The 14331-nt window shown below is 34.6% G+C and overlaps 1 long non-coding RNA gene across 1 annotated transcript in view; it reads left to right on the top strand.

Annotated features, from left to right (window-relative positions):
• The window catches only part of LOC140002875 (uncharacterized), a 32335-nt gene extending 18592 nt beyond the window's left edge, over nt 1-13743 (top strand). The window contains exons 2-4 of the long non-coding RNA XR_011810450.1: nt 5632-5746; nt 7862-7936; nt 13549-13743. This is a non-coding gene — a long non-coding RNA (uncharacterized lncRNA). The remainder of the gene's footprint in view (nt 1-5631; nt 5747-7861; nt 7937-13548) is intronic.
• Nucleotides 13744-14331: the final 588 nt, after the last annotated feature.

The raw sequence follows: 14331 nt of genomic DNA on the forward strand, positions 1-14331 counted from the left end.
TCTTTCAGGTATGCCATTTTACATGATATGAAAAAGGTTGTGTAGACAGTGGGGCAAATATAGTCTATGGCATGGTCCACAACTTCTGTTATCCTGGATAAACTGCAGATGTGTCGCACACCTACAACTGAATTAGTATACTAGAACCTGCCTTTTTTTCAGAACTTTTGATATGTCAGAATAAATCTCTGAAGGCCAAGAATTATAAATGTTTGGTTATTTGGCACTACTGAAAATCAGCCCATATCTAACATAGCCCATAGCTAACACAGTAGAACATATATTCACTGTGGTGTTATTTTAATATTTCTCTAATTCTATGCAATCTACATTAACTTTAGGAATGGAATTAAGGGAATTAAATACAAAGAGCATTTAAGATGAGTAACGACAGAAAAGTCATAGCTGGTAGATCCATTAGACTGGTGAGCAGTGTCTTTTATGCAGGGAGTGGGAAGAAATTCCATTTAAAACTATGCTGAACAAAATATACAGAAATATACATGAAAAAACAATTGATCTTTACTTGAAGATTATAAAGTACAATATGTAATCTAACTGGTCTTTTTCTGTAGTCTTTAGGACTGACTGATTTCTCTAGATGTCATTAGTTTCTGATTTTTATAATCCTAACACAGGTGGGGTACAATTGTTAATAAACATACAACACAAAATCAGTATATACAGCAGACAAGAATAAAACAAAACAAAACAAAACAACCAACCGAACAAACAAACAAAAAAAAAACACTGAATAAAACCTGAGGGATTTTATTTTCTGCCATTTTAAGTGTACGTATTTAGTTTCATAAATCACAATTGGCAACCAGTTTAATAGCATAATCCCATTGTGACTAACCATAATTTGGTTGTAAGAGCAACACATGATTATACAGAACATAAATATGTATTAGATACCTGTGTTTAATAGCTTGTTATTCAAAGTGGCATGAAAATCTTTGTGGGAGACTGAATCACATTCTTTTTATGTTCTCGTGATGTAAATCTGGAATAACTCCATGCAATTCAGTTAGAAACCTTTGCATTTTCTATGGTACAGGTGCTGAATCTGTAAAACTCTGCAATGAACAGCTGAAGTTTTCTGTTTTCTCAACTGAGCACAGAAAAACTCATATTCATTTATATACAAGCCATGATAGATTTACAGCTGGAGAAAAAGAGTATTAGCTTCAAGAGTAAGGCAAAAGAGAAAAAAAAATGCAAAGGTAAATTTAAAACAAGAATCCAGCCTTGTTGTCTTTCCCCTTCATGGACAGGAAGAAATTATTTGCCTGAGATCTTGTTACTCATAAAGTGTTCTTGTGCTGGTTTGTTGCTCATGCCCTAAGAATTAAACCAGAAAATGAATGTAACACTAGCACCAGGTGCAAAGGAAAGGATGTCACTGGTAGCATTTTGCAGAGGTCTATTCTGTTGATTTGATTGTTGATTTTCATTGATGATTTAGGAAAGAGAGGGATTTGTGGAATTACAAAAGTTTGCTGATCACTCAGATTTCAGGACAGTGAAGATGAAGGCTGAAGATGAAAACTGGAGAATGACATTATGAGACTGTGTAATTAAGAAACAAATCGGTAGATGTAATTCAGTGTAGACAACTGTAATGGGGGGGAGAGATGGAAGAGGGGAAGTCTTATCTTTACATACAAGAAGATGGCTCTGAACTGACCATTAATACTCAGAATTGAGATCTTGGTACTAAAACAGATAATAGTAAAAATATCACCTCAGTGCTCAGTAGTGATCAAAAACCAAATATCAGCAAAAGAATAAAGAACAGAATGAAGTATTATGATGACATTTTAAAAATCTCAGTTGCAACAGGAAGGTTTGGTCTGTTATTTCTGAAAGAATATAGCAGGACTGTGAAGACATAGAAAGATGTTATAAGAATGCACAAAATGGTGAAACAGACACCCAAAAAATGAACAGCTATGTACACTTGTCAGTCTAAAAAATAGCTAAATAAGTAGTAATAGAGAGCTACAAAACTATGACTGAAATCATAGAATCATAGAATCATAGAATATCCTGAGTTGGAAGGGACCCTTAAGGATCATCAAGTCCAACTCTTGACACTGCACAGGTCTACCCAAAAGTTCAGACCATGTGACTAAGTGCACAGTCCAATCTCTTCTTAAATTCAGACGGGAATGAACACATTTTCATTGTTTCTTCCAGTAAAGAACTAAAGGGCATCAAATGAAGTTGGGATAGTGGCTTCAAAACAAACAAAAAGCAGGTGGTTCTTTACTCAAGCTGTGATCCTTCTTTCATGGAATATTTTGGATGTTAAACTTTTTTTTTTTTTTATAGGTGTTTAAGAGGTGATTGAACAAATTCGTGAAACTGAAATACATTGAACAATGTTAAACACTTCCAATGAACATTCTTGGAAGCATGAGAATGTGTGCTTTAGTACTTTATGCCTTCTTCAATTTTACTTTTACTACTGTCATGGATGGATCTTCTTTCTGAGCAAATACATCTATTCTTATGTTCTAAGATAATTTAAAAATGGTTTCATCCACAAAGGAAAGTTGAAAGATAGAAATTATGTTTTTTTTTCTGCTCTTGTGGCATGTGGCAATTTTATTTATTTAAAGTCTGAAGAACAGAATCTTCTCTGATTTTATTCAAAAAAAAAAAGTTGTAAAGACTACATAGAGATTCAAATTTTGGAGAAGAATGCTTGAAGAACATCTTTTTATAGGGGAGTTCAACTCTCTGTAAGAGGGAAATGAGGAAGGTACAAATTCTTTTCATATATGAAGGAAACCGAACTCAGTAAATGCTTGAACAAAACACCCTTGAAGATATGAGAAAGCACTTTCATTATCTTTAACAGTCACAGAATCAGATAGATTTGGATAATACATTTGCTGATGACTTTGCTCTGAATAATACCAGGTTAAAGGTCTCCTAGGAGCTCAAATAGTCTGCTAGGTTATTATGGTAGAAGCAAGCCAATTTCTTTTAAGGGTCAAACCTATGCAAGAGGTCAGATCACCCTATTAAACTCGATATTAACCACTTCCCTGAGACAGGGGATCAGATTCTCATTTAAAACATTGCCAGTTGGAGGGACCTTTCTACATAAGTTCAAGTGAGCTGAAACTCAAATCTCTACGTTTGTAGCAAGGTATTTTAATCATTCTGTCACAAACTTTTTGTCTGCCTGGGGCTTTATAAGAAAAGAATAAATATAACATTTTAAGATCATAAAATGCACCAAGGTGTGTAGCTGTTACAAGATAATTACTTACTCTAGGGGAATAACGAGGGCTATGTACCCTGAAGATATAAGAAATGTGGGTACTTCAGCTGAGTACATTCCCTGTAGTATATAATTCTATGCTGAATATGGTATAATGGTCTTTTAAGTGGACAAAAACAGAAAGGCTAAGTGGTTCTGAGCTAAGTATTGTCCCATCATCGCACAGATTGGGCTGTTAATTAGTCAGTTAAATTACTTTCTCTGTCCTTTTCATTGGTTTCTGTTAGGTGTTTTTTCATCTGCAAGCACAGTTTTAATTTTGCTAAGGTTGATCGTAACCACAGAAGATTACAAGATCTCACAGTAGTTTAATGTAACCTCCTAATTACCTGAGCACTTAACAAAGGGAATGAAATGTTACTTTGCACCAAGATCACTAAAATGCAACATAATACACACACACAAAAAAAAAAAAGAAAAAAAAAGGGGGGGGGAGGGGAGAGTAACACAGACAGGAAATAGACATTATCTGTAAAGCCAGAGTGGGTGGGACACCCTATTTAACAGTTCTTTTCAGCTTCATGATTCTACAACATTAGAATTCTGACCTCACCTCTGCCAGTACAATACACAATATGGCACCAATAGATTTATACCAGTGGAAAGTAAAGCAAAACACAGAATATAATTTCTGTTGCTTCTCATTCTGCAAAAGCCTTTGAAAAAGATCTCTGAGATCTTGTAGTAATCTGGGGATCAAGATATTAAATTTTCTTGGATAGTTTATTCATCCTTTCAAGCACTGGCATCTAGGCTTTTAGCCTCAGATTCTTCCTACAGTCTGATGAACTTTAACCAAATATTTGATGAAAAAAATCTTATTGATAGGGTGTATGCTTTTTATTATACATTTTACTAATATTAAATGTATGTACAAACCAAATTTACCATGCTGCATCACATTCCTGTGTAATCCAGATTACACAAACAATATTTGCAAATCTCAATGTAAATTCTTTTACTGATACTACTCATTGTTATGATGGTATAAATGACAGGTCCAGTTCAAAACCTTAAACTTTGCAACTTCATATCCCACATAAAAACACAAACATATGATGTCTTCTTGGAATTTACATTATATACATAAGATGCATATTCTTGAAGTCTTTGGTGAGACCTGCCTCACCTAATTTCACTTTCCCTCTAGAGGTTACTACCATTTGGCATTTCCAACCAATGGATTCCATACATATAACACATATCTATTTTGAGATTATATGTTTGGTTGGTCCCTCTCTATTCAACAGTTGTAGAAGAATCCTAGACAACCAGATTTAATTAAATTGTCTGGCTTCTATGTAACTCTAGGCATGTCTTGTGAGCAAATATATGCATTGTAATGTGGAAAACACCACCAGCTCCTTGAGCCTTTCTAGCCAGTAAGCTTCAAAAGAAAATGTTCAGCACTTCAACTGCATGCTTTATCACAAACTGATTTAGAGATCAAACTGAGGTCACAGTGCCGTTATGTACTCCAAACTGAATGGATGCAGAATGTAATATATTCAGATTATTCTAGGTTGTAATTTTTATACATACAATTAGAAACAACTCAGTACATTTTCTAATGAGGTTCCTAGAATGTCTTCCAAGCTTGGCGATGTCAATAACATGACCTGAGCTAGATGAACTGCTTAAGCATAACAGCATAAAGAAGTCCTTTTTCTTTGTTCAAAGATGGGATGAGATGTGCCTTTGTACTTTTTATATTTAATTCTATATTTATTTCTTCACCATGTTACTTGTAAGACACGTTTTATCAGGAGGCATAACAAGACCCCTTGATATCTAGGCATGATTTCCTATCAGTATAGAGAAACAGTGGGTGTTATCTGATTTATATCATTGCCCGGGGGGGAAGTATTAATTTGACTCATAAGGAAGTAATAATAGGTGCTATAAATTTTTAATGAATAATTGGCACATTTGGACATATGAAATGTTAAAATCATGATTCTGTTCCTACTGGAATTATCTGTTAAGGAGCACATCTGCACCTGCAGACCCAAAGGGGTTTCCTTAGATTGCAAATTTGAATTTTCTCTCCCTCTTTTCCAGGAATTCTCTCCAACCCATTGAGTCATCTAAAAGGCAACAAATATTCTTGAAGTAAACAGCTCTGAAGCATTCAGGGAACACTCAAAATCTTGGCTTGCCTCTCTTTTCCTCTCTACTGCTTCATAAGTAGTCCAAACTCTCCTCCTGAAAAGGGAGAGTTTGTTCCAGTATCTACCAGATAAATTCATAAATAATAATAATGGTTCATATTGTTTTATCAAGTAGATGCAAAAAAGTCCCTCATAACCATACAATTATCTTCCTTTTCTCAGAAGAAAAGGTCCATACAACTCAGACAACACAGATTGTGAGAGATGGTGAGGTGGCTCCAATTAAGTTGCTGATTTATACCTGCTAAAGATATGGACTCCAGACAATTTCTGATGGGTAAGAAAAAAAATCTTGCATTTCAGAAAAAAAAAGAAAAAAAAAGAAAAAAAAAAAAGATACATTTCAATCCAGGATGATTAAAAAAGGAGAGATTTCCTATCTAGTGACTGAATAAACATGACATATTTAGACAGTAATAAATTTAATTGTGCCTCTCTTTTTCTTCCTGATCCAAGGAAGTAGAAATTGTAATATCTCATAATATGATTAATATTGTTCTTACTGTTCTAATCACAGAAGGCTCATCCACTACAATATTGCATTTGTGTCTACAGATAATTACCTTCCTTCTGAGAGTGGTCTGAATAAGCTAGAGTAATTAAAATAAACTGGCATAATTTCAGAGTGTATTGCTACTGTACAAAAGTAACCAGAAGGCACATTTTGGGGAAGTAAACTTCAGTATGACATATTCACTTGCAGATGGCAAAGGCAGTTTAAGGCATCACAGTTTAATTCCTGGCAGTTGAAATTTCTGCAAAAATTTGCTTGAATATGTAGAGCTTGAAGAATGTGAATGAGGAATCTGAGTTGTTAAGAATATGGCTGCCTGGATCCATAAAGTTCCTTCCACTCCAACACAGAATCATCTGGACATTAACCTGTCAAAAAGCTGTGTAGCCATGTGAAAGGCACCTTTTTCTGTGGTGAACATGCTCAGGCTGTCAGTAAGGTCTACAACTCAATGCAGAACAGATACAGGTGTATGATTCCTCCACCAAATTTGGCATAAATCCAGCATAAATAATAGCCTTTCAGCTTATGTCTTCTTATACACAAGAGAAGAATTACATGTGAAGTTCTTCCTATTTAATTTTAGCCTCCTAAAAGTTAAGTATCTAGTTACCCAGGCTCTTTGTTATCCACAAAGCATGGAATATGTGAAGAGTGTGATGCAAGCCTAACCTAAAATGGTGTATTAAATAAAAGGGATGAATTATCTTCAAAAGGTGCCAATCTCTGCATTGCGTATGGGGAACTAGACTAAGCCTGGACTTCAGATATTTACAGGGTTAATGTTTTTACAGGTTATGGTTTTTACGTAAGCTGTTTTTATAGGTTAATGAAAAGCATGTGTCTGTGTCTAGTCAGAATCCCCCAGAAACACATATTTTGTATTGCACATTCCAGTTAGTGTCCTGTATCTCTATCCACAAATTCCCACTGATTCTGGGCATCCCTTGCAGAAAAGCTGCATTCTGAACCAGATTCTAACTCAAGGTCCATGAGGCTCTTTCATTGTATGACATTTTCCTTTTTCCCTAACAATTTTATTATTTCCTGCATCTGTTAGGGTTTTCGAACAACTGATTAAAAATGTGAACCAAAGTAGATAGTTTTAATTTATCAGTCTCTTCAGTACAATATACAAAGCTAAAAATCACCTCCTTATGGTTACTTTTTCACAGCTATAAATTAAATATATAAATTAAAATAACATATTTTTTCAGTTTTGGCTCAGCATCATGTCAGGAGTTTTTCCTGCTTACAAATCTTTTTCAAGGTATATTTCACCTGCTCTATAGAATGGTTTCCAGTTACGGCAACAAGGTATATTTTTGGATTTTTTTTGGATTGTGAATTATGAATTTGGATTTATTAAAATGTATTTCATTTAGTTTATCTATTTTTATCTTTGTCATCTATCTTTGCAATTCTAACAGTGTTTATCTCAGGTCCCAGATTTATAATCTGTAATATTACACTCAACTCACTGACAAGATCAGTGTATAACATCAAGCCTTTTTCTAGTTCCAACAGTAAGACAATTCATTTAAGCAATTTTTAATCAATTCTGCATGTGTCCTTTTGACTTATAGAATGCTATTTATTTATTTTTTTCTTCAGGATATTTTGCAATACTTAATCAAACGTCCCACAGAAGTTTAAGATTAGTTCAACATTGCAATTAGTCATCAAACTTACTATGTTATCAGAGGAAACAAATTGTTTGAGAAGATGTATTTTCCATAAAATAACTTGGTATTGATTACATTCCTAGGCCTTAATTGTTTTTTAATTGACTGCTGTATCAGTTTTCCATTATTTTACATCAGATTGATAGTAGACTAAAGGTCCACAGCTACTCACATCAGTTATATTCACTTTCAGGTTTTTGGCTTTTCTCCAGTGATCAGAGTAATGGTCAGGCAAGATTTTTTCAGCAAAATCCTTGGGGATTCCTGAGTAAGTTCATATTTTAAAATATATTTTCCTTGTAAAGAAAGTTTGTTTTATCTTAAAAGTCTTAGTTACTAGTTACTTAGTTACTAGTGGACTAAAAAGTATTTTATCACTTTCAGCGGCAAAAACATCATTATTCTTTCCAGATACTGAACACTAGTATTTATTGAATACTTTCCTATTTATGAATTAATATCAACTACTTCATTAGCTGCAGGTGCAATGGAGTTGCTCCAGGGTTAATATTTTTCTCCAATATGCTATAAAGAAGCACTCTTTGTGTTTGGCCAGCTCAAAATTATTTTCCTGGTATCTTTATCTTCATTTATTAATGCCTTTAATTGCTCTTCCAGTTCAAATAGATTACTTCCTCTTCCTTATCTTCTCTGGGCCGAATTAAAGTGCTCTGTTACACGGTTAGCTCATTTCTGAGGTTATTTGCCACTGGAAATCTCCTTACAATTCATCTTCCTACTGCTTGATCTGGGATATGAAGTTAACATGAAGTTAAAGGTGTCCATTGCATAAAGTTTCAATTAAAAACTATCATGTTTACAGTACATACAGGAGTAAAAGCAACCATGATCTTAACAGGGAGCATTAGCGCTATGATGACCCTAAAGTATGCCTCAGCATGGAGAACACTGGAGACCAACTGGAGCTGATAAGGGTCGCAAATGGGCAAAACTTCCTTAGCTTTGCCAGCTTTTTTCAATAAATAAGTAAATAAATAAATAAATAAATAAATAAATTTCTGATTTAACACATGTTGAAATCCTGAACACATTAGCTAAATTCAGTGGATACTCTGTGATTAATATCAGCTTTTCCTCCTGAATTTGACGTATCATATCTGTTTTCAACTAGAAATTTGATGTTATAATTAATTTTACAAGCTGTAAACACTATAGATAAACTGTAAATCTTCATGAGTTTCTTGCTGAAGCAGTTTCCCTGACCTTCCTGCTTTCTCTTGTATCACATTGGGCAAGATTTGTATCCTAGAATTCAAAAAAAAAAAAAACAAAAAACTTCAGTTGTCTGCAGATGTCAAGCTCTTTGTTTTCTTTTTATTTTTTCTTTTTTTTTTTCTTTCTTTTTTTTTTTTTTTCTAGCTAGTTTTGCACAGTTTCTGTGTATACTTCCCCAAATCTCTGTGTAATTTAAAAGCATTTTTTTTTTTTTTCTCTCTCTGCCTGGAATGGATTTCTGATTCAAGATGCTCCTTCATCTGCTCATAAGCTATCTTCCATGTTCCAAACAATGCTTTCACCTCTTGTTATTGGCTATATATGTTCTTCACATTTGTTTTGAGATGCATCCAAAAAAGCTTTCATTTGATCTTTTAATTCCTTATAGTAATGGTCTCTAACCTGGCATTCATGGATGACTAATTGCCAGTGAGGATTCTTCATTATTCCTCATTCTTAAGAATTTTGAAACCTACAAGTGAGGCCAAGAGCAAGAGTACAGTTCAATACTGTCACTGCATGTTACTTGTTCTGCATTGTTGCTCATGGACTGAAAGTTAGAATCGCTGTTTACAGAAAACTTTAACATATTCTTTTAATTATGATCAACTCTACAGTGATGACCAACTCTGTTTTCTACCTGTTACATAATCTATATTATCCATCTCTGCATGACGTATTTTTCTCTGTCAATTTTGTCTTCACTCATAGCAGATAAAAAAGCTTTTGATCTTTGCATAGCTTATAAGATAAGCTAACGTTTTCATTGCTTTTTAAGATACAGTGTTCTGATCTATTTGCCTTCTGATGTTGGAATCTTAATCTGTTTACTTAAATCTAGAACAATCTCTGTCATTGCATGTTGTGAATTATTGTTTATACGATGGGGACATTGTAAAATGCTTGTCGTGTTTCAAATTTGTCTGAATCCATACACAGACAAAAAAGAAAACACCACAAAAAGCAACAGAACATTGTGAGGTCACATGGATTCCTTTTGGTAAATTATATTTAAATTAGAGTATACAGATCTGAAGACACTCTTAAAAGAGAAAGACAAAACAAACTTGTTTTTTTCTAACCTTTATGTAAGGAACAGATGAAATTAAACTCTGTGCCTTCAGGTAGCAAACTTGAAAGGAAGAGAAAAGTGAAAGAAACATCAGATGGTCCTAAAATAAATTCCATCTTCGGAATACCTAAACTGCTGAACTGCTTATTGTTATTGCACATGATCTGAGAGACCTTTTTTGCTTCACAATTGACTCTGACCAGCAAAGTCAGTCTTTGTTTAAATGTGGGGCCAGTAAAAAACAGAGGTGTATTTGATAAATATTAATGATCATTGTATTTGCTAATGAATTAGAAAGAAAAGAAAAATCTTGAAGCTTCATTTTGTTCTTTCAACTTTGCTATGCAGTTGGTTGACTATAAGCGTAACACTATGTTAATCTCAATAATGCAAACCAAAAAGGAAAATATTCAGTTTCTGTGGGTTTTGTTGTTCTCACTGTAATTATTATTTTTAATTTAGCTTTGTATATAGACAAAGAAATTTGAAAATACTTATTCAGGAAACAGGCACATATGTAATGCAAAACCTTTATCTGTTTGCTGAAATTAAAGCTCTTCTCAGAATCATTTAAGTGGTTTGAAGTTCTGTTTTAACCCAGATTTGCAGGACTTACTAAATACTGATTTCTTATGCACAGAGTCCTGTGCCTGTCTGCTTACTCCTAGTTGCACTGTATTCTTGGGTTTAAAGCACATCCATAATGAACCTGCCTCAGCTTTGGCAAGACACCTGAAAGGCAAGGATGAATCAACGATTTCTCACTCTAGCTTTTGCTAGAAAACATCTCATTAACTGCTTGGGCAAATAAAATTAATAACTTGCATTTCAACTTAGATATATTTCAGAATTATGGAAAATATTTAAGTTGATGATAAATTTATATGTAGTATACAAAATAGACACAGATGAGAAATAATCAAAAAATAGCATGAATTTCTAGGGGAAATGTCAACAAGAACAATTCTTAAAATAATTTTTTAGTCTCTGCAGAACTTTTTCTGTTTATGCAAACCCTCACAAAATAAGCAAAAAAAAATATCTAATATGCATGTATAGGTAATTCATTGAATTAAATCTGGAACTACAAAGCAGAATCAAAGCTTCCTACAGATAATTCACTATTTAAAAATTATTTTTAGATTGAAAAATGTCCAGTCACAGAACTCCTACTAGCTCTAACTCAGATGATCTTCATCATCGTTTCTTTTGAAATTTCTACCCATTATGGCATAGGTTCTTAGCAGTGTCAAATTTGAAGAAAAGGAACCTGTCTTTGAGTCACTTTCCATCCCAACTTCAGAAAGTGAAAAGTTGCCAGAATTTCTGGTGGAGATTCTCAGTGGAACCATGTGGTTGTAGAGGGGTCTACTGAATTGCTGTGTGCACTGTCTCCACTTCATTCTCAGTAATGAGGAAGTACTAGTGAAGAATACAGTAATTCTGGCTTATTGCTTGGGTATAATTTTTGAATCAGCTTTAAATACCGCTGAGCTACTGGGCAGGACTACAGCAACGCTTCTTCCTCTTTGGCTCATGAATTCAAACATCTTTTTGTTGCCAAGAGATCTATCATTGCAGTGAGTCCCTCAGGGACAGCCACAGGCAAAGCAAAACTAATTCATGGATTTCATAAAATGAGGTCTTCTGACCCAAGCTGGTGAATGTACAAAACAAAACAAAACAAAACAACAACAACAACAAAAACTCCATATTTCAGCCATTGAAAGTTCTGCAGCTTTCACTGTGGCATTTGAAAGCATCACCTGTATTTTTCGTTTTATCTGGAGGAAAGTTAGGATTCAAATTTCAGAAAATCATTTGATGGACCTGATGGTTTACCTCTGGCCATCCTCCAGAGCACATAAATATGACCAAAGCTCGGTGGTGAAGTGTCAAGTGCTTCTTCCCTTTCAGATGAGTACAGAACTTGAAACAAGGTGGCCTAAGAGCAGAGGCTTTAAGATTGATCTTGTGGATGATGGGTGAATCCAGTCATGAAAGTAAGTTCACATCAGCCTTACACAGTATGGTAGAATCCTTTGTAGAGGCCTGGAGAGGATTTGCACCTCAGCACAGCCATCTGCAGAGAGTCATTTGTGATTTAAATTGGACAGAGTGGGGAAATCCTGGCAAGTCTGCACACTGTGCCTCTAAGTTATTCTAGAAGAAAGAAACAAGAACTTTTTATTCATGATTCTTTGCTCAAGGCTGTACCTGGGGTAGCAATCTAGCTCTTACAACAGCAGCTACGAAGTGTAGTGATGACTCCTGCCAGGATAATTTTATAGCTCCAGTGTCACATCTTTCAACAAACAAAGTAATAGAGTAGAACTGGGAGCCTTAATGTGCAGTATCATGTCATTGCATGATGGGGGGGATAAATGAGGGGGAGATCATATTTCAGACATACGGTATGTGCACAAAGGCTACCAGGTCCTGCAGGGAATCCTAAAAACAATTTTCTTCTGTCTGAAAAGCTCAGGGGTCTGCTTAAACCTCAATGACATTTTCATTTTCCTGGTGGGAAAATAAAATGTCCCCAGCAGTGCAAACTCACACTTCTAATAAGTAACAGGCTTTTTAAAGCACAATGTTATATGATGACATTTTATGCAGAAATCTAACTCATAAACTCAGAGAGCAAAGAAGGATAAAGAAAATGACAAGCTAGATACAGCATACATTAATATATGGCAGCAATAAAAATCATAGAGGATGGATTGGTCCTTTACACACAGGGATAAACCTGGAAAAACTGTGTTCCAACCAATAGGGGTATGCTAGTTTAGTGCTGGTGGGAAATGAGATCTGAATCAAGCCTTAAGAGCTCAAAACTTACTTATCCATAAACATTATCATGTAATACAAAGGCAAAGAACTATTAATGTCTGAACAACTGTAAACATATGCTACTCAGATGCTGTGATCAATGCAGTCATTAGCAACCTAAGCAGTTACTGCTATTAATGTAAAATCATTTCTCCTTGCTATATACCTATCAGTATGGAGATCTAAAAGAGAGATGGGTGAAGGGAGAAAACAAGTTTTCAAATATCCAAAGGAAAAGTTCCTGTAAATACTTCAAACAAGAAATCAAAATCCTCAGTTTTGTTTTATTCCTTTTCAGGCTAATACAGAAATACATTACATTCAAAATCAGTAGGAGTATGTATAGCGAAGGCCTTAGTTGTTTAGTGAATAGAGCATTTATGTATCATCCCCTGGTACTGCTTTGAATTGCAAGATTCTTGCTCAGTGTGGGGATTGTGTATTTTTAAATAGCTAAGACCCTAATACGTATATATCTGACCACGACCGAGATTTGGTCATATATGGTGTGTTAATACATATGATATGGATCACACATAAATATATATTTCAAACCAAAGGCATCCCCTAAATAAACTCATTTGAATCTAACACAGATCATCTGGTCCAACACATCCCACCCAGTGGGCCACCTTCAGAGTTCTCTTCCTTACTGTGATCTCTCTCTATATAGAAATATATAATTTCATATATGTATATTTGTATGTATGCAATATTAATACAATGTACTGCCCTTACAGATCAGGTATGGCCTGGATCTTGGAAGATGCAGCATTTAGACAGAGGGCCAAAATGCATAAGAGGTTTCTGGAATGACTCTGGAGGAAGAACCCCATGTCAACACAGCAACGGTGGGACAATGCTTACATTCACTGATGAGAAGTAAAGGGTAACTGTCCTATTTCAATATTGCAATATCTCTGTCAATATTTTCACAATTACAATTAAACATAGAACTTGGAGAAAATGCCGATAATTCTTTTATTAAACAATTGGATAAATACAGAAATTAGTTCATAAGCTTAGAAACCTAGAAACGTGAGGTAATGCAAGACCTCATGTGAAAAGTTTCATTTGCACCAGAGTATCTTCTCTGTTTGATTCACAAATCCTCACTTTGTTCAACTTAGTCATCAAACAGGAGTAGCAGAACTGATCACACAGCATGTCCTTTTGTTTGCCAACATTATGTTTAACCAAACAATATTCATTTGGCTCTGCCTGAGAAGTGAATCCTAGTTTCAAAGGCATAAACAGGCCTCACCTGGCAATTAATCCTGGAAGTTGTGCACAGATATGAATCTTGGATACCAAAACAAAATGAAATTTTGAATTTCAAATATTCATTAAATATTGCCTATATCATGTGAGTTGGGCAGGCACAATCTATCCCTGAACATAGTGGAGATCATATGACTAGTTTTTTTTTACCCATTAGGTAACTAGTTCAGGTATGACTTCTTTGTTAAATATTCTTGTTTCCTTTAATCTCATTTTAGTTTAATGTAGTACCAAAATATAAC

The sequence above is a fragment of the Anas platyrhynchos genome, chromosome 7 (genome assembly GCF_047663525.1).
Source record: "Anas platyrhynchos isolate ZD024472 breed Pekin duck chromosome 7, IASCAAS_PekinDuck_T2T, whole genome shotgun sequence".
Classification (NCBI taxonomy): Eukaryota; Metazoa; Chordata; class Aves; order Anseriformes; family Anatidae; genus Anas; species Anas platyrhynchos.